The sequence below is a fragment of the Typopeltis vanoorti genome, chromosome 15 (assembly GCF_054136105.1).
Source record: "Typopeltis vanoorti isolate ZY-2024b chromosome 15, IOZ_Tvanoo_1.0, whole genome shotgun sequence".
NCBI classification, from domain to species: domain Eukaryota; kingdom Metazoa; phylum Arthropoda; class Arachnida; order Uropygi; family Thelyphonidae; genus Typopeltis; species Typopeltis vanoorti.
Window position 1 is genome coordinate 81,036,350 of NC_143563.1, and position 21,791 is coordinate 81,058,140.

Consider the following 21,791-nt stretch of genomic DNA (forward strand, 5'->3'; position numbering starts at 1 on the left):
AATCCTCTTCACATCAGATTGCAGTCTGGCTGAAGAATTATCAATTACTTTCTGAATGGCGGTTTCCTTTATATCCATTAGACAACAAAGTGATAAGTATTTTATCTAATTCTGATAGAAGGGTAGCTGAAGAACGCATTCCATGTGCTCTGTGTACAAGACAGTGGCGCACTCAGGATTTAATCTTGGAAGGGGCCGAGCGCTCAGGATTTAACCTTTGGGGGAGAGCGAGTTGAGTAGACGTTTTGTGAATACACACTACACATCGCATACGACCTATAACTGAGCATCTGCAGTGATCGCTAATTCATAAGTAGCACACAACATAAATTTAAAAAATGAATTTTAATTAGGAAAAGATTTTTGGAAATTTTTCTAGTGTTTTTTCCTTTTCTTTGGGGGTGGCCCGGGCCCCTTGGCCCTCCCCTCTGGGTGCGCCACTGGTACAAGACAAACTAGCGCGAAAGTTATATTCTTTCCCACTGTCAACTAAGGATAGATTGCCTGCACTGTCCTTACATTTTATCAAGTAAAGTGTTCATGTCGAGTTCGCTGCTTTGGACAGACTGACTGACCAGTCTGCTAAGATCAGAATCGAAGAACATCTAGATTATATATATAAGATTTCTGGAATCAGAAGGTTCAGGCCTCGCTTTTCATGCCATGAACACTAAACAAGAGTTCATTGGAAAGATATATTACACCATAGTAGGTTTAAATTCGATCATATTTTTAAAACGCGTGAAACACTACATCGTCGTAATCGAACAGATTGCATGCCTACTCTAAGTTTTGGGAAGTAATCCTATGAATTATTCATAATTTTTATTACTTTTATTTTTTTAAACTGCACTGTACTTAGTTTTCTTCGGTTCCTTGGAACCTTAACAGTGTTGTCTCAATGCAACTGGGACTGAAACACATTAAAGTATGACTCATGGTGTTAACTCACTCGTGTGTTCATATTTTAAATGTTGTACCCAATTCTTTTGCTCTCTCTCCTTAAATGATGTTCATTTCACAGAGCGAAATAGATAGGAGTTATAAATAAATTGCAAGTTCTTTTACGTGTTAAGTCGTTCTTTAAATATATCGTTATCTACTACGCGTTTCTATGAAGTCTAGTGATTTTTATTTTTTTTTTATGTTATATAAACTAATTATTCTGATTTTCGTGCATTTATAGCATGAATATATTTGACATTTTGTTGTATAATGTAATATAAAAATATAATGTATTATAAAAACTAAGTGACTTTCCCCACTGATCATAACTATGCCGTTTCAGAAACTAACCAAGATATCGAGTGTTTAACTTCGAAAATATCTAGACTAATGCAAATCATTAGTCAGACGATGAGGGAATTGGACAACGTCGGAAGGATATACTAGTATATAGACGCTGATGACTTCAAGTCAATTGCTTCAGTATCGCATAATGCAAAGCACAGAGCCTTTCGAACGTGTATGCATTATAGGAGGGATCACCACCCAGACCTATTTCGACTTTGTGGTCTCATCACTGTGAGCCAGATCCAGAAGAGATACCAAAATTTAATTAATGCAATAGTCATATGTTGACGTGAAGTCACCAGCCTCTATATACAAGAAAGCTAGTTGCGAAGGTACTCCACACGCAAACTTTTATTTCATGTATTTGAATAAATGATTAAACAAGAATATAATTCCTTGGCAAGTTTAGTTTAATTTGTAACCAAGTGTGGAGATTCAATTATAAACATGCGATTGATGACTGTTACTACTTAAGTCTTAACATTATGATTTCATCACTCGGAAAACTGTAATTAAAAAGCAGAAAAGTAAAAGAGAGGATAATTGAGTAAAAACAATTCGTCTGGCGATAAACAGAGTATGAGAAAGAGGATATGAAAGGCAGCTAGAAGAAGCGAAAGTTCAGAAGCATAGCGGATTATGTTCCTTTGATGCCCTAGGCGCAATTTGTTATAAAGGCCCTTTAGGTAAAAGTGTTTTTTTTTATATTGAAAATACAATAAAATCTTTAAATAATAAGTTTTTTTCTTTATTTATTTAATTTGTCAACTTACCTTTCATGCTTTTAAATCTGCAAATTGATCGATGTTATCATAGAAAATAAATATTAGCTATCTAAAAATATATTAGAAAATAAATAAATGTAAAGATTCACTAAATTTTTGCTATGTAAATTTGAAGCCTCTCGAGATGACGAGACCGTCTAGCGCGCGCGTCTATTTGATAATCTGCCACTGTGAGAAAGTGAAAATAGGATATTGCCTAATGATAATAACATAGAATTAAGAAGACGGGCTCTGAAGACAGACGATTCGATGTGTAGGCAGTGTAGAGATAATGGTTGCGAGTTTTTGGATATGTGGGGTGAGTTTGAAGGAAGAATGGATCAATATAAGAGGATCTGCCTGCACTTGAATGTGTTTGGTATCGGGAGTCTCGAGGAATTATTTATTGGCATGAGACTTCATGGGGTCGGGGAAACTGGATGATTATGGGAGGAATGGTGGGAATCTCAGTTTAAGAGCGATAAGTTATACCACTATATTAATGACACAAATATGATCGATAATTGGGTGATTTTGATGAAACGATGATTGTGTATTCTTCTGGTCCTGACTAATTAAGCATGGTACGAATGTCTGCATAAGTAAAACATTAGACATGAACAGGAATCTGAAATTGTCCAACTGGGTTATGCAGAGTACAGTGTATGGAGGTAATTACTGCCTGTAAACGAATGCAAGAGTATAAAAAACAAAGGTTTTTCTTCCCCCCCCCCATCTTAGTGGATACATTTTGGCCTCATTATTAGCATCAGTGAGAACCGGCTCTTGGAAGCAGATGTACTAACTGGTATTGAGTGTAAAAGTAGTGTTTTTAGGAAGGATAGACAAGATAGGAGAGGCGGATTGGGTTGCTAATGATAGCAGATGATTTGAGTTGTTATGGTAGATAGTATGGTTGTAATATTAGGAGTGGTTTTCCATGTAGCAAACAGTGTGAGGCTATTTGGTCTGAGGCGAGTCTAACAAAATTAAATACAAGCAGGTGCTGACTCGATTAAATACTTTAATCGAGTCAGCACACGCAGAACACAAGAGATGGGCATCTCTGTTGCACTGTTCTGTAGATGGTGCTCCTTTAAAAGAGTCAAATCTGGTGTCTCCCCAGCATGATTGAGTAAGGGATGGCACCAGACTCCTCCCTGGGTTCGAGTATATTGACCTTATCAGGACGAGGATCAATGCCCTGCCTACTCGATCCCGCACAGCTCGATGGGGTAGTGACAACTCCAACTGTAGGGCTGGCTGCCACTACAAAGAGACATTGTCTCATATCCAGTGTTGCTTCCGCACCCATGGGGGTCCGCGTGAGGAGGCATAATGCCGTGGTCTCCATTCTGAACAACCACTTTAAGAACAAAGGTTGGGAGACTGCGGTGGAACCACATTATAGGAGTTCCGCGGGTTTGCGTAAGCCAGGCTTAGTGATTAAAAGGGCGACGTTTGGTTAGTTGATGCCCAGGTGATGGGAACAGGGCGCCCACTAGCCTATAGCCATAATAATAAAGTAAATTATTATAAAAATAACCCAGATCTAGTTAGTAAGATACGTGAAGAGCATGTGGCAACTCCGAGGTTTACCAGCGCCACCATCTCTCTACATGGCGTATGGAGTGCAGATAGTTATAAGGACTTAAAACAGCTTGGGCTTACGCAAAAGAATATAAAAGTTCTTTCCTTGAGGGCCCTACAGGGCACACTGGTGGCATGGCATTGCCACCAGAGAATGATTACTATGATAACTCGAACAGGCATAGGGTGAAACACTTGTAAAGGCTTAGGCCTATATCAAGTCTGGACGTGATGTAAGGGTAGTACTGCCGATAAACAGTACAAAGATTAAAAAAAAAAAAAAAAAAAAGGAAGTATAGCTACAGACCTAGTGGACCAGCTGCAAGTGACGATGAAATGCAGCGCCAAATAAATCTTAGTGATCATGCTTCCCTGTCAGGGTGTGATCACTAAGTGTATGGACATTTCATTTAGAAAATGTTACATGATGAACTTCATGCAGGAAATGATGACCAACTGAGAAAAATACTAGGTTCGATTCTCTGGTATCAGTTGCTAGATGGGAAGGATATCAGCAGTGCATGGGAAATATAAAAAAAAAGATACGTCGCTGATGAAATGCCAAAATGGGCCATAGAATTCGAAGAATAACCAGGATGGGAATGAAAGTGATGTGCAATCTTCATGAGAAAGAGATTCTTAAGAAAAAGATATGTAATACCGTGTACATAAGGATGACGTGTGCGCATGTGTATGCGAAATATGTATTTTGTGTGTGAATGCAACACTGCTTTCAACGCTATCTCTACATTGAAGGAAGAAATTCAGGTGTGTGAAGAGATAGCAGATGTTGTACAAACATCTAGTATGGAATATCAGCACGGATGACAAAAGTGTTCTGCTGGCTGTTACTCAGTTAAGGGAAGATTCCACTGTAGTGGAAAGAACTTATAATCCTACTGTACAAGACAGTATCTAGATATCTACAAAATCAATGAAACAACTCCACTAAGGGGACCAATTCTTCTAGAAGCAACAATACAAGACACAATCAAAGCAACTCATTCGTGCGACATCCATTGGGGGGAATACCATTCACAATTATTCTCCACAAAACTTTGAACTGATCTCAAGGAGTAACATCAGAATGGGACCTCCTTGATGTTCCAGATGAAAAGATCTGCTTTGAATTGAAAGACGAGTAACAGCCACAAAAGAATCATATGTAGGGATGGGCAGCTGATTCCCACCAGGAATATTGGCCTTACTTTCAAGATGCCTTAACCACCGTCTGTAAAATTAGGATATCTCAATGGCCTAATTAGGCTCTACATCCTGAACCCTTTGCACTATTTTAAATGCTAGAAGTGTGGCATTCTCAAATAGCCTGATGTGGTAGTAAAGATCATGAGAACAAAGACTGTAAGCGCAAACTACAGAAATGCCCTCATTGCGAGAGCGAGATCACCCTGTGTACCCACAAGTATGCCAAATATGGAAAGATGAAAGGAGATTCGAAAAATAAAAACTAAGCAGAGCATCCCATACTAAGAGGCAGTACACCACAGAAGAAGCAACATCCAGTGGTATTTCCTCTCATGCTAAGAAGGCAATTGTAAAGGACTTTAGGCAGCAGAGACAGTGACAATAAGATCCATCCTTCCAGTGGCGAATTCTCCATGCTTGTTGCACAAGCTCATTAATTGAGAAAGAAGTAATATTTATTTGTTAATAAATGCATGCATTTATAAGCATTCCAATTAGGCTTTTGTTTTTGTAGACCGAAGACGTTTTAAGCTTGTGCGGTAATAATTGAGCTTTGTGTTGTTTATCGAAGGCCGACGCTAGTCAAGCTACCTTGGTTTGCTCGGTTGTGGGAGCATCCAGGTCCTCGCTTCAGCACTGTGATTTCATGCGCGCGGATAGCCATTTCCGCTCCCTCCACATCATCTCACCCTGTTGCTTAAACAGGGCCATACGCAGTCAACGTAGCTCTAGCCAGTGAGCTTCAGCCAGCCTTTACAAGTATGAGTGTTGCTTGGGAAAATTAAGTTACAACTATGTTTTTATGACGATGTTATTGACCAGTTCATAAAGCAGAACCGTGGGGTAGAATTTGTATTCAAGTAGCTAAATTGAAAAAGATAAAATATCATTTGTAAAATAAATGTTGTATTGGTATGATTAACTGTACATAAATTTCTAAATACAGGTAACCCTCGTATAACGCGGTACTTATACAACGCGGTCTACAATTGTAGTAACCCTTGTTGAATGCGTACTTATACAACTTCTTCAACCTTCTGGTTCTGTCCACTGCTGAACGAAGGTCTCCCCCATGATTTTCCAGATCACTCGGTTTTCTGCTTCTCCCATCCATCTCACTCCTGCAATTTGTTCCAGTTCATCTCTCCACCTTCTTCTCCATCTTCCTCTTTGTCTTGCTCCATCCATTGGTCTGCACTCTGTTGTTCTTCTAGTCCATCTCCCGTCACAGCATCTGGCAATATGGCCAGCCCATCTCCTCTTAGCCTATTTAATGTACTTATACAACACGGTTCCGATAAAAACACAGTCTACAAATTGTAGTAACTCTTTATCTTTTCATGTTTTTCACCGCGCGACTTAAAAATCAAATTTTATCTTCGTTAAATTTATGTCTGCCTGTATCCCGCATGTAATTATAAGTAGCGAATTTATATTAGGAGACATACCCTTTAGCACGCACGCACCTCAATTGTTTACCGTATAAAACGTTTATTGTTGAAAACTGTCCTCGTTTCTGCCAGGAAAGTGCATTAAAAATCATAAGCGTGTTCATCTCAAGCTGAGCACTTTATTTTCTGGTGAATTACATACAATTGCTTGCTTTTTTTTGTGTTAAAAATTATTTTTATAGTAAGGGCCACAAACTGCAACGAAAGGAAAAAACCAACATTGAAAACAAAATTAATTTCTCTTGAAGAAAAAAAAATTCAAAATCTTGGATCGGTTGAAAAATGGAGAAAAACCAAGAGTTTTTGCAGGGACTTTGAATTTAAATGAATCAACAATTCGAACAATCAAACAGAATGAACATAAAATCCGAGAAAGTGTTGATTGCTGGGTCAACGATAAGTGCAAAGCGCGTTGCTCGTGTACGCGATATTCTAATGGTAAAATCTCTAATGATTTCGATAGAAGATTGCACCTCAAAAGAAAATTCCTATGGATGGAAATCTGATTAAAAAAAAAAAGCTCTCAAAGTTTATAAACATTTTTAGTGCAGACCAGGTGTTCAATGCGGATGAATCCGGGTTATATATTGGGAAAAAAATTAAAAAAAAAAAAAAAACGCACCTATATTTCGAAAAATGAAAGATCAGCTCCTGGATTCAAAGTATCCAAAGATAGAATTACTCTACTGTTTTGTAATAATGCATCAGATGATTACATGACAAAACCAGTGTTTATTAACCAATCCTCGTGCTATGAAAGATTAAAATATTCACTATTTTATTTTGCCTAAAACATTTATGCATTACGTGCAATGAAGTTTAAGTACAATTTGTAATTTTTATACTATGTATTTGTTTCCTTAACTTACATGAATTACCAGAATTAAATAAAAATATTTTTTTGTTGGATATGTCATTGTTGTTTATATAATTTAAAAATAAAAAAAGATTTCGGAACATAACCCTACTCACTGCCGGCGCTAGGGTCTTTGGCGCCCGCATGCAATTTCTATCTAACCGCCCCTGTAACGATCCGGGCGTGGGTGGTTCTTTTATGACAATAAAAATTTAAATTATTTGAAATTTCTTAAATAAATTTTGACAGAACAGCCACACGTTGGTTCGCTAAATGTAACGAACCGGGAGTGTTGGCTAGGCAGGATAATCGTTAAAAACCCGAATATTCAAAAAATTCTCAAAAGTTAAAACAAATTTTGATAAAGCCACTTCACTTTAATCGTTGAACACAATAATACGGGAATTATAGCCTTCTCACCGACCCGAATCGCTAACAAAATTAAAATGAATTTTAAAGTTAAAATTTATTTGAACTAAAGTTTAAAAAAATTCTTGCATTTTACAAGTTACTAAATTCTTAGTAACTTGTAAAAATTTCTTAATTTTTTATAAGTGGAACTATCTTTTAGGAAAATAAAAGAAATTCAAGATAGATGAGAAAATAAGAAAATAATTCAGTAATAATTAGAATATTTAATATAAGTATTCAAAAAATACAATCTTTACAGAATAACAGAAAATAAATTAAATTACATAAATATACTTGAAATTTTTTTAATTAAAATTTTAGGGTTCTTGATTTCTTATTCACAGAATTAGAAATAATGGTCTTAACGTCTAATTCCGCACATATATCATTTTCAATGGCTATTAATGCGAACTAACAAGCCTTTTTTGTGACCTACTTTGTTCTTAAGTAGGTTTTAATCAATTTCAACTTGGAAAAGGAACGTTCACCGCTCGCTACAGTAACAGGGTAAGGTTACTGTAGCGAGTTATTGCACACAATAAAATTAAGAATATCGAAAGGGTTTTGAATATTAAAAATATCCCAGAAAGCCCATAACTCATCATATTGTTCTATTGCAGTTACGTCTTTACTGTCGCCGTCCTTCAAGAGAATCTCTAAATCGTCACAATTTTTTTCGTAAATCTTCGTTAATTTGTAATAATCTATACAAGAAATTGAAATTATCATAATATGTTTTTAGTTGTTCAAAATGTTCTATTAACGAACACATTGCTACGTCTAGAAGTGTATAAAACGCATTCACTCTAAATTTATCTTCTGGCGTTTCGTCATGATGCTCGTAGTCAAATTGTCGTGTCTACTTTCGTTATCGAACTTCCGTACCAGTTTTAAATTCTTGTTCTCCAGCCACCTCTTCACTCAGTTCTTTTGCCGTTTTTAGAACTTCTTTAAAATTTTATTTTTTTATTACTCTTGTAAGAATATTTTTAAGTTTTCGATAGATTCTAAAGCAAGTGTAATGTTCATATTTTTGTCTTGAAGCATTTTACTCATGGGGTTTATTCTGTTAAGTAAATCATGCCAAGTTATAAGAGAGCAAATAAATTTGTAGTCCTATATTTTAGCACATAATGTTTGTGCTTCATGCTGAGTTTCTTTATTAAAATTTCAAAAAGTGCATCGTAAATTTCTCCTAACTGACATTTTCCCATCGCATTTCTGATGGCTGTTTGAATATCAAATTTTTTTACTAACTTTAAAAGGATTGTCCAACGTTTGTGAGAGAATGAAAAGAAATTGTATATTTCTTGAATAATTGCAAAGAAACTAATCGTATCTGCATCGTTAATGATTAAATTTAGAGTATGAGCAGCACATGGCACGTAAAAAGCTGGAGGATTTTTGTTCAAAAGCCAATTTTGGAGCCCATATTTTTTCCCTTTCATATTTGTCCCATTGTCATACCCTTGACCTCGCATGTCTTCAATACGAATGTTCCAGTTATTCCATTATTGTTGCACATAAACCACGTCCTGTGGAATCTGATATATCTGCAAAACCTAAAAAGTTTTCCCTGATCTTGACAATTTCATTGTCACAGGAAACAAAGAGTATAATAATGGTCATTTGTTCTGCAGGTCAAAAATTATGGAATAATATTTAGATTTTCGAATTGATAATAAAATTGCCGTTATTCCTTTCATATAATTTATCAGATGATCCGCGAAAAGCTAAATTTTGGCTACCAAAGAATTTTATAATTTCAATCAAGCATTCTAAAACACTCGTCCAATGTTCCTTTTCCATTTCATACATGCTTTGAGTCTTGCAATCAATAGTAGTTCTTATTTTTATCAAGTTCCTTCCATTTTAATTAAATTTTCATGTGAGTTAAACTAGTCTCATGTCTATGCAAAGTTGTACTTACGATTTCTCCAATCCTTATAACCTTCTACAAGACTACTTGATTCAGTAGGTGCGAAAAGTTTGCAACAAAAGCAAAAAACAGAATTTAAAGTTTCGGAATAAATGAGCCATGTTCCTGGCACGAGCTCCCCGTTTTCCATTTTACTATTATAATACGTGTCGCCAAATTTACGACCATATGTATTATCTCTGGGATATATTATATTTTTCTCTTGAACAGGCCTCATTTCAATTAAAACAACTCGTAATTTTTCAACAATATTTCCCATTCACCTGGATCTAAATTTACAGACTAACAATGTGTTAGTGTCGTGATCAACTACAGCTACATCTTCTCCTGTTTTTCACTTAAATCATGTGTCTTGTTCAATAGTACTTTCATGCAAACTGGATGATGTGCACGGTTCGTCAACTCTGATTTCGGATGTATCGAGTTGGTTACAATCTGCATCAGAATATTTTAACAAATTTATTAAGAGCCCCAGTTTGTTTCTTAATATCTGCTTCTTTCGCAGCATGACGCTTACGATTTTGTGCACCGGATAACTTTTTTTTTAAATTTTTGATTCCATTTCTATTTTATACCCACAAGAAATTATCACACTACACGACACAGAGACGAAATAATAGTCCGCACTGTCAGTAGGCTCTTGTTGCTAGGTAACCAGTCATATGATATGATTACCTAGCAACAAGTTTTGTACGAAAATTCGTTTCTGCGCATAAAAACTGTTCACCGTTGCACTTTAGACTGCAGTAGACACAACATCCTCAAGACAAGCATTTAGCCTGCTCTCGCTGCAAAATTGTAAACATACAATTTTTTTTAAATTTTTATTCGGTGTATCCGGCCTTATTTTAATATTGAAAGTTTATTTTTCATTTGGTTAGACTATAATAAATTTAGTTTAATCCTTTATCCAAGTGTGAGCAAACAAAGTTTGCGCCTGAAAATATCTTCAGGACTGAGGTAAACTTTGTTTGCTCACACTTGGATAAAGGATTAAACTAAATTTATTATATTCTAACCAAGTGAAAAATAAACTTTCAACATCTTTCTCTAAATCCGGAGTAATTTAATAAGGTTGCACACCTTTTGGCAACTCCTATAGGTAAGGATGACCTCTCCTATTGCTTCTGCCTTAGTGTCTCCACTCTGGGCCTGGCTCCCACTGACGAGACCTCAATAAAGGTGGAAACCGGTATCGGTAGTGCCCCCCCCCCCCTTAATCCATAGCAGTATACATGTCTGCAAGGAGATGTGCTATGCATTATGGGAGATACTGAGACAAGGAGTTGAGGGCTTGATCCACCTTTCCTGTGAGTGTCCCAGTGTTGTACTACCTTACCTCAGTCCTGAAGATATTTTCAGGTGCAAACTTTGTTTGTTCACACTTGGATAAAGGATTAAACTAAATTTATTATTTTAATATTGATCATTCTAAGAATTTTTTGTTTTTATGATAAAAATTTTGTTTCTTAAAAATGAACATATGAACCATATCCCGGTGGCGGCGCCCTCTTCGTAGTGCCACCCACATGCTCTGAATGCCTGCTTCTGCCAGCCATGACCCTACTTTTTCTATGTGATCTGAGGCTCGCATAACGCAATTTATATAACGCACCATTTCTGTGAAACATAACATCCGCGTTATACAAGGGTTACCTGTATATAGTTTTAAATGGTCAGTAATTCATTATTGCACTAATAAGACTTCAATCACACCTCTCATTCCCTGATCATTTCAATACCAGCATTCACCCCTGGATCCTTCCTCCTCACATCCCTCTATATAGTATGATTTACTTGCTCTCTTTAGAACATATAAAAGAGAAATATCAATATTGGCTTACTCCTTATATTTTAAAATTAGTTCCCTTAAATGAAAATCCATTAATAAAGAAACACAAAATGTGGGCAACCTAGAAACCGAGGACATGCATCCTGATCTGTTAATAGATAAGATGGATATCTCTGTTCCCCCACAAGAAGATAAAACAATACACCTAGTGCTCTAGAGAGGGAGTCCAATTTGACGTGTTGGATATTTTTCCTGATGAAAAAGAAATGACTACTGATCATCCACCAAGGCCAATGAAAACAATACCTCATAACATTGGAAGCCAGACACCATCAAAAATAAATAACGAAAATGTTCTACAACAGAATTGTTGTGGATTCGGTCTAGACATCCATGTTTTCTTGCAGAAATGTAAACTAACATGTTTTTTTCTTGCAAAAAAAAAAAAAAAAATCTGAAGCCTTCTGATGATCTGGCATTAGAAACTTAACTGTCATCCATAGGGAGAAGACAATAGATGGACCTGCCCACAGAGGAGTTGCTGTCCTTGTGGGCAACTATATCTGCTTCCAGAAAGTCCCACTTAACACAAAGGTAGAAGCAGCTCATATCCAATTCTCAGCTGGACTTCTTAGAACAGTATAAATCAGCAGATGCACCAAAATAATACAGAGAAAAATGTAAGAGAGCTAAACAAAAGTCATGGGAAGACATTGGTAAGAATATAGAAAATAAATATCAGGAAGGTAGCAAAATATTCTGGAAGCTATTGAAAAAGCTAAGAAACAGAGGAAGGAGTACTGTAAAAGCAATCAAAGATAATAAAGGCAACACAAAAACTGAAGATCCTAGATATCTGGAATAATTACTTGGGCTGTTAAATGAAATAATTAGTGAATAAAACCATACTAGAACATTTTCAAAAGGAATGCAAAGAGAAGTACATATAGATACTTGAGGTACAAAAAGCCAAAAACTTGAAATGCAGAAAAGCAGCTGGAGTGTATGATATTCAACCAGAAATGCTTAAGTATGTAGTATAAAAGTTTTGCATACTCTTTAACCTTCTGACCAGGTCCTCTCAACATAATTCAGAGGGCCTGGTCATATGGTTGAATTCCAAATGACTGGACCAGAGCTCTAATTATCCCCATCTCTTAAAAAGGGAAGAAAGCTGAATGTGAGAATTGCAGAGAAATTTTTCTACTAAGTGTTCCAGGTAAGATGCAAGCATACTTGAAAAGAGGTTGAGAAACTTGGAGAAGAACAAGCCTGGTTCAGGCCAAATAGTAGTTGTCCAGATCAAATTTTCACTTTATGATAAACATCTGAGAAATTGTGGGAATACAACAAGGATCTGCACTTAAATTTTGTAGATCTGGAAAAGGCATATGACAAGGTGCCCAAAGAAAAGCTTTTCAAAATACAATTACATAGGGTAAATGGAATATTATACAGAGCAATACATTGTCTGTATTTAAGTTGTAAGTGTCAGCAGTTAGAATTCAAGGAAATACAGAAAGATGGTTTGATATAAAATCAGGAATAAGACAGGGGTGCACATGATCTCCACTCTTATTTATCATCTATAAGGATGATATTATGCCTGATATTAGAATTGGAGATATCAAACTTAGCTCCATACTTTATGCAGATGATGTACTCCTAAACACATCCAGTACAGGTCTCTAGGATTCTCTAACTATAATGAATAACAAATTTGGTATCAAAATCAGCAATAAAAGGCCCAGAACTATGAAAATAGGAAGAAACATTGAACACATTGAGTGCATTCTGAATGGAGCCTATGGAGCAAATAAAATATTTCAGCTATTTAGGCACAGTTTTTAGTAAGATGGGAAGTTAAATCTGGAAATAGACAACAGGACAAGCAAAGCTGGTATAGTGGGTAGCCAGCTGAATAAATTTATATAGAATAAGAGAGAAATTAGCCAAACCACCAAAGTGGTAACATAAAACTGTTTTGAACACTCTTGTAAGTCATGGATCTAACAGCTGGATTAGAAATAAAGCACTTGATCAAAGACAAGAGATCACATATATGAGGGTTCAGAACAAATGGCATCACTAGCAAAATCATATTAAAAATGAAGATATTAGAAAGGAACCTGGCACTGTTAGCATTCGAGAATGTGTAAGCAGAGCTAATCTAGGGAGATATGGTCACTTGAACAAAATGGTAGAGGAAAGGTTAGCCTCGTATATCTCCTTCGTAGTATAAATTGGGGAGAGGAAGATGCATGTAGCAATAAGGGAATGGAATTTCTAGAATTCTTAAGGGATAAATGTCTTACATGACATGTAATAGAGGGAACAAGAGGTTCAAGAGTTTTGGATTTGGTTATAGCATCAGAAGAGTTGATAACAACTGAGATGACATCTCTCCCACCAGTTGGAGAGAGTGACCATATGGTTTTGACTTGGAAAATGAATAGACACGCAGGAGTATCAAAGAGACGGGAACGTATGTGGAATTATAAGGCAGGTGATTATAACAGTCTTAGACATCAGCTTTGGGAAGTTTAATGGAGGGATGAATTGGAAGGCCGGGATATCATTAGTGCGTGGGAAATTGTGAAAGAATATTTGTTAGCAGCAATAGTAAGTTGTATACCACGAGTGAAGAAGAGGACACAATTTGGAGTAAAATGGATGACAAACAATATTAAACAGGAATTGCATGAGTAAAGAGGACATGGAAGAGATATAAGGAGACAGGTGAAGCGAAGCTGCATGAAGAATATAAGACACAGGCCAGAAGAGTGACTAGTATGGTAAGGAAGACGAAACTGGAATATGAGAGGAGATTGGCCCTAAGATCCTAGGGAGAGTTTTTGCTATGTGGCCAGTAGGAGGAGAAATGACTGTGGGATAAAAATGGGAATAGAGTGACTGATGCAGAGGACATAGTGGAATTGTTCAATGAACACTTTATTGGAGTATTTCATCCTGGAGGAGTCAGTTTTAATACTAGAGGGATAGGGCAGGTTCGAGGTTTAGAGGTACAGGAGGAGAGTGTGTTTCAGATACTGAGTACTCTGGATGTCAGTAAAGCCGTGGGACTGGATGGTATTTCACCTCGAGTTTTGAGAGAATGTGCTAGGGAACTGACAGTGCCCTTAACCTGGCTTTTCAATGAAAGTCTGGCTTTGGCAAAGGTGCCCAGGAAATGGAAGGAAGGTAAGATAGTGCCACTGCATAAGGGTGGTAACTGACTGGAAGTGTCTAATTATAGGCCAGTCTGTGTGTCATCAGTAGTTGTTAAGATCTTGGAGAAAGTAGTGAGAGACCATATACAACATTGGACAGATCAGGGTAATGTTATCTGTGAGAGTCAACATGGATTTGTGAAGGGGCACCACTCTTGTTTTAGCAATATGCTAGCCTTTTATAATAAAGTTACAAGAGCATTAGATGGGGGAAAGGCATATACTGCCAATTTCTTAGACTTAACAAATGCATTTGACAGGGTGCCACATGATAAGCTGATATTTAAGTTGCAGCACATGGGTCTGGATGTCAGATTGGTCAACTGGATTCAGGATTGGATGTCCAATAGGTATCAGAGTTGTGTATGGTGGGGCAGTTTCAAGGAGACAGAGGGTTACAAGTGGAGTCCCACAGGACTCAGTACTGGGACCTATATTGTTTAACCTTTATATCAGTGAATTGCAAGGGAATATTCAGTTGTTTGTGGATTGATGGAAAGCTGGGAAGGATTATTAGTAATAGTGCAGATGTGGTAGCCCTGCAAGAAGATTTGAATAAACTAGATAGATGGGCAAATGAATGGGGATGTTGGTTTAATGCAGCAAAATGTAAGGTCTTGAGGTTTGAGAAACATCGATTGGATGCTGCATACTCTATGGGAGGAGTTATACTGGAGGAAGTAGGGGAGACAAGAGATCTGAGGTTGATGACTGAGAGAAACCAGAAATTTAGAGGATATATTGCAAAGGTGGTGAAGGTAACACAGAGGATTGCTGCAATAATGAGAAGGACACTGACCTGCAGAGATAAAACAGTTACCATTCCGTTGTATAAGACCCTGATCAGACCACACTTGAACTATTGTTCTCAGATTTGGTCTCCAGGATTTGAAGGGGATAAATTAACTGTAGAAAGGGTACAAAGGTAGATAACAAAGATGGTTTCACGACTGTACAATGTTAGTTATGAGGATCAGCTGAGGGAATGTGGACTGCAGAGTTTGGTGGATAGAAGGAAAGGCGATCTGATTGAGACTTGAACTGTTGAAAGGTGGTTACAGGGTTGACACTGGGGAGTTCTTTCGCTTGGTTGAACAGTGGGAAGGAGTGATGACGAGGCCATCAATGGAAGTTACGAAAGGAAACTGTGAGTAAAAGCGTGAGGATTGGTTTCTTTGCATGGAGGGTGATTGAAACATGGAATGCATTGCCTGATGGAGTGGTGAGAGCGAGAACGGTCAATGAGTTTAAGGAGTGGTATGATAGACTGTGTTTCCTAGGGGGGGACCTCCTCTCGATGAGTCTTGATAGATTTTGTGTTTCTTAGGAAGGACCTCCCATGATGAGTCTTTTGACTCCATGGAGGCCTGGATAATAATAACAATAATAATAAAAAACAGGTGTTTGATGCCAAGATGGCAGGAAAGGGACCCAGAGAAAGACTAAGGTCTAGGTGGGTTGATTCAGTTAGCATGCCCTAGAAGCACGAAATGTTAGATATGACAATATGGAGTGCAGACAAGTAATGAACTATGAGGGTGATCTGAAAAGTTCTTGGCCTCGACCATAGATAGTAACACTATCGACAAGATTTTTTTTTTTCTTCTGAGTTGATACATCTGTCATAAGCATCCATGTGATATTGCAAGTCATTCTATCAAGTAGTTTGTTTTATACAGCTGTCTGAAGCATTAGTGTTGTCTGTATCCCTTGAAACGGATAAAATTGAGTATCATGAGGTTATACAATTCTTTGTAAAAGAAGGTTTAACGGCAAAAGAAATTCATAAAAGTTTATGGGCATTCTTCTCCTTCGTTTTTGACAATTAAGAAATTGGCTGCCGAATTTAAACATGACCATACCAGCCTTGAAGATAATCCATGTGAAGGATGTCCAAAAATTGTAACACCAGAAATCATTGATCAAGTGCACGATATGATATTGGATGACCGGCGAGTCAAAGTGAAAGAAATTGCAGAGACTATAGGCATTTCAAAAGAATGTGTAGGATATATTTTGCATGAAGAATTGCAAATGAAAAAGTTTTGAGCAGGATGGATGCCGTGCTTGCTCACAGCAGATCAAAAATGCATTCGCATGAAAATCTCCGAACAGTGCTTGGAGCGTTTTAACAAGAATAAAACTGATTTTGTGCGTAGATGTATTACTATGGATGACACTTGGATTCACCATTATACACCAAAATCCAAAACAGTGGACAGAAGCCGGTTGTTCAGCGTCAAAGAAGACAAAGTCTGTTCCATCAGCAGGAAAGGTCATGGCATCAGTGTTTTGGGATGTTAAAGGCATTTTGTTTATTAATTATCTTGAAAAGGGTAGAACAATAATCAGGGAATATTATGCCAATCTTTTATCCAGACTAGACGAAAAATTCATGAGAAAAGACCCAGTTTGTTGAAGAAAATCATCTTTCTACAGGACAGTGCACCTACCCACAAAGGTGTTTTGGCAATGGAAAAATTAAGGGATCTGAACTATGAATTGTTGGAACAACCACCCTATTCCCCAGATTTAACTCCCTCTGACTTCTATCTCTTCCCCAAATTAAAAATCTTCCTCGCTGGTCAGTGTTTTTCTTCAAATCAAGAGTTGATTGCAGCTGTAGAGGGGTATTTTGCAGATCTTACTGAGAACCATTACAGGGATGGGATAATGGCACCAGGAACATTGCTGGAGTAAATGTATTGGTCTTAAGGGAGATCATGTTGAAAAATAAAAATAATTTTGAAATTTGTTTTTTTATTGTTAGGCTGAGAACTTTTCAGACCACCCTCATAATTTGGAAGAAAATTGTGGATAGAGATTAATAATCATGTAAATTTAAGCATGTAGTGTTTTTATAGTAGTGTGAAAATACCTTGAGGGTACCTATCAGGAAATTGATGTTATTTAAAATCAACTGATGCAATTTCTTCCATACTTCAAGAACAAACAATATATTTTGTTGCTATAGTTAGAACACAGATGCAACATCCAAGCCAGCTGGTTGGTTAATTTCTACTTTAATGTAATAAATGGTTTGAAGATTTTTAAAAAGTTAAAAAAATAATAATCACTTACCATTGGTGTGGTATACTAAAATAACTTTTTTTTTTAATGGTGTATTGTTAAATGAGATGGGATAAGGTGTAAAATTTTGAAAGCTGATAAACAACACAATAACAAAAATTTATTATTAAGCCTATTATTACAATTTCAGAGCTTATAATGTTTTAAATTGCAACTGATGCTTTCTTCTTATCTTTATCTAACTGCTATTTCTGAGAATGGCAGAACCAATTAAAACATTTAAAATTTTGGTCCATTCAAAATGGAAGTAAACCATTTCAAATTAATGAAAAAGAATGCAATATTTACAAAACTTTAAATATATAATCTTTTAAGTGAAATGCCACCCTGCCTCAACTGTCTCAGGAGAGCCTTTGACCAAGGTTGGCCAACTTAAGACCCAATGATCACTGAATTGAACAAGTGAGAAGGAAGTTACATATAGAATGCATAACAGATTAACCAAAATTATTTCATTAGAAATATGCAAAGCCTGATAACAAAATATTCATATTTGCAAGTAGGATCAAACCTTCAAATTTGTGTTTAACAATAAAAAATAAATCAATTAAAATAATCATCATTATTATGGTAGGGCAGTGGTCTGTAGTCTTGTCTTGCTAAATGGTTCGTCTATTAACTGATACATGACTAATCACTGACTACAAGCACCATTCATATTTATAATGAAACACTATCTACTTGGTTAACCATTGTCCTACTTGTAGAAGGGATAGGACGACAGCTTGATATAACTGGATGTCAGGATAGAAAACTAAAATAAGGGTAGAAATATCAAAAGCTGATCCATGGCTGTATGTGAGGTAATTTCAATTTGCAATAATATATATATATATATATATATATGTAGAAAGTTTTTTAACTTGGGTATATTATGTATTCAAGATACCAAGTAATTTTATATAAACTTGGTTTTTAATCCTATTTCCCAAGTAAGCAGGGATAGGATTTGGTGCTGAACATCTGGCTTCTGTCCACTGTTTTGGATTTTGGTGTGTAATGGTGAACCCAAGTGTCATCCATAGTAATAAATCTACGCACAAAATCAGTTTCGTTCTTGTTAAAATGCTCCAAGCACTGTTCAGAGATTTTCCTGCGAGTGCATTTTTGATCTGCTGTGAGCAAGCGTGTCACCAATCTTGCGCAAAGCTTTTTCATTTGCAATTCTTCATGCAAAATATATCTTACATATTCTTTTGAAATGCCTATAGTCTCAGCAATTTCTTTCATTTTGACTCACCAGTCATCCAATACCATATCGTGCACTTGATCAATGATTTCTGGTGTTACAATTTTTGGATATCCTTCACATGGATCATCTTCAAGGCTGGTACGGCCATGTTTAAATTCGGCAGCCAATTTCCTAATTGTCGAAAGTGAAGGAGAAGAGCATCCATAAACTTTTATGAACTTCGAATGAATTTCTTTTGGCATTAAACCTTCTTTTACAAAGAATTCCATAACCGCATGATATTCAATTTTATCCATTTCAAGGGCTACAGACAACTGTATAAAACAAACTATTTGATAGAATGACTTGCAATATCACATGGATGCTTATGACAGATGTATCAACTTAGAAAAAAAAAAAAAAAAATCTTGTCGATAGTGTTACTATCTGTGGTCGAGGCCGAGAACTTTTCAAGTAATTTTATATACTCAAATTAAAACTTTCTACATCTATCTCTCATCCTGAGATTTTATTTATAAGGTCAAAGCACCTTGTGGCAACTTGTTTAGGTAAAATTCATAATGAGCTCTGCATTACTTCAACCTTATCATTTTCAGGTCTGGCTCCTACTGACGAGACCTCAATAAGGGTCAAAACCAGTATGGGTAGTGACCATTACCTTTAATGTTTAGCATCATATCTGCAAGGGGATGTGCTTTACATTAAGGGAAAAATACTAAGGAAAGTGATCAGAGCTTTATCCAACTTTACCACGAGTTGCCTTGGACTTGCACTACGTGCAGGCGCAAACTTGACTTTCTTGTCTGTTTGCTTACTTGGGAAATAGGATTAAAAACCAAGTTTATATAAAATTACTTGGTATCTTGAATACATATATGTAAAGAATTTTAAATATATTATTTAGACTGGAACTAAGTCCCAAAAACAAACATTCATAACTAAATAAAGATGCCAAGAAATTAGATTGTTGTTTAATCCTTTATAAAGTTTGTGTGTGAAGTATCTTCACGACTAGGCTGCTTATATATAGAGGCAAATGACTTGTTCGCATTAATTGGCTTAATATCCCATAATACAAAGCAGACACTTTTTTTCAGGTGTGTATAATGCTATATATTATGGGCAGGGATGCTACCCAGACTGGTTTTGACCTTTATTAAGGTCACATCACCACTACCTGGTTTGGAAAGTGGCCCTTCCGATAATGTGTAGCATTATATACATCAGAAAGGATGTGTGCTTTGCATTATGAGATGCTAAGGCAATTAATGTGAAGTCATTTGCTTCTATATACAAGTAGCCTAGTCATGAGGATACTTCACATACAGACTTTGTTTACTTACACTTCGATAAAGGATTAAACAAGAATATAATTTCTTGGCATCATTAATCTAGTTTATAACCAAGTGAAAAACTTTGAACAACAAACGTTCATGTTATTTTCGGAAGGTGTTAATATAGTTGTTCCAATCTTACAATAAAATAAATTATGAATTTATTAAGTTCATTGCTATTTTGCTTTACAAAACAGCATTTCTGGAGAACAAAAATAAATTATTATAACCCGGTATATAATTTTTTTTTGTGTCCTGCCCATGAAAGGCTATAATAGTCTTTTTTAGTCTAGTCCTATCACAAGCAGGATGGCTGAAGTGAGATTCAAAATCATGTCCTATTGGAGAATGGCAATGCTATCTGTTTGGTCAACCATACCGAATGTCAATTTCAGCCACAAAAGGTTGCTAATCCTATAGTAAACAGTACCTTAATATTAAATGTTATTTAACCCTTAGTTTCCTCAGCTATGCTTATCAGGAAATCCCTCTAGAACAGTGGTTCCTAACCTTTTTCCACTTGTGTACCCCTTTTAAACCCATTTCTATAAATTGTATACCTTGTTTATAAAATAGCGGTGATTCAAACTTACATTTATTGTTCCATAACTAACATTTTGCATTTTGCTTACTTGTTTTTCCACCATTACTGATTATTTTTTGTGTACCCCTGAACATACCACTGGGGGTACGTGTGCCACTGCTTGGAAACCGATGCTCTAGATACCAACCATAGCAATTTTTCATATGATTTTAAACTTTCACTAAGGTGTTTATTTCAAACTTGGTGATAAAATAGAGGCTACCTCTGTTTCTAGTCCTAGAAGGGTCTCTTGCTGAGACTAGGTCTTGTTACTCATGTTAGAAGTTTAATGGAGTGAAACAACACCAGGAAAGGATTAAAATAGTATTTAATTCTTCCAATATTTTGTCTCATTTACAGACATAAATGAGATGAAATATTGGAAGAATTAAATACTATTTTTAATCTGTTCCTAGTGCTTTTCACTCCATTAAATTTCTAACATGAGTTTCTTCCAGCACATAAGCTATCACACAGTAACAGGATCACACAGCTTCTGAAATATTGTAGTTTCTCGATATTTCTGACAATTACTTTTGTGCTCGGAGGATGCTGACTTGAACCAGTAAAATCAGTAGTCTTATGAAATTCATAATTTCAGTTTTCTTTTATTCTATTGTACAACTGAAAGAAAGACATAAAATAAAATAAAAAAAAAAAATTAAATGAGATATAGCTGAACATAAAGAAATATAATTCTAATATAAGAAATTGGCACCTATTTGTAACAAGTAGGAAAACAAGATGACTTGTTTTACCTGTTCACACATTTACTTAATCAAAAACTCGTCATGGTGTTGCATTTTTCATTACAATAAAGAAATAGTTAAAAGATATAAAATTCATATCAGAAAGAATATGATAATGAGACTAAATAAAAGATAAGAAGAGTGAAGGTTTATCATTCTCTAAGTAGCTACAGTGATGAAGTGAAACTTTCTGACTAAATACATAACCTCCTAGAAAAATGGTAAACATTATTTTAATATTTTGAGAAGATTTTAATGCAAAAGTGGAAAATAAAGATATTCAAATGAGTCATCTGTGGTGATTAATAATA

General features: G+C 36.0%; 1 protein-coding gene and 1 long non-coding RNA gene across 6 annotated transcripts in view; one reads left to right on the plus strand and one right to left on the minus strand.

Moving 5' to 3' along the window:
* The window catches only part of LOC150098927 (uncharacterized), a 197,831-nt gene that overhangs the window by 143,998 nt on the left and 32,042 nt on the right, over positions 1–21,791 (plus strand). The window lies entirely within an intron of this gene.
* The window catches only part of LOC150098929 (glutamyl aminopeptidase-like), a 354,155-nt gene continuing 350,306 nt past the window's right edge, over positions 17,943–21,791 (minus strand). The window contains exon 19 of the mRNA XM_090405705.1: positions 17,943–18,376. The gene's annotated coding sequence lies outside the window, so the exon portion shown is untranslated. The remainder of the gene's footprint in view (positions 18,377–21,791) is intronic.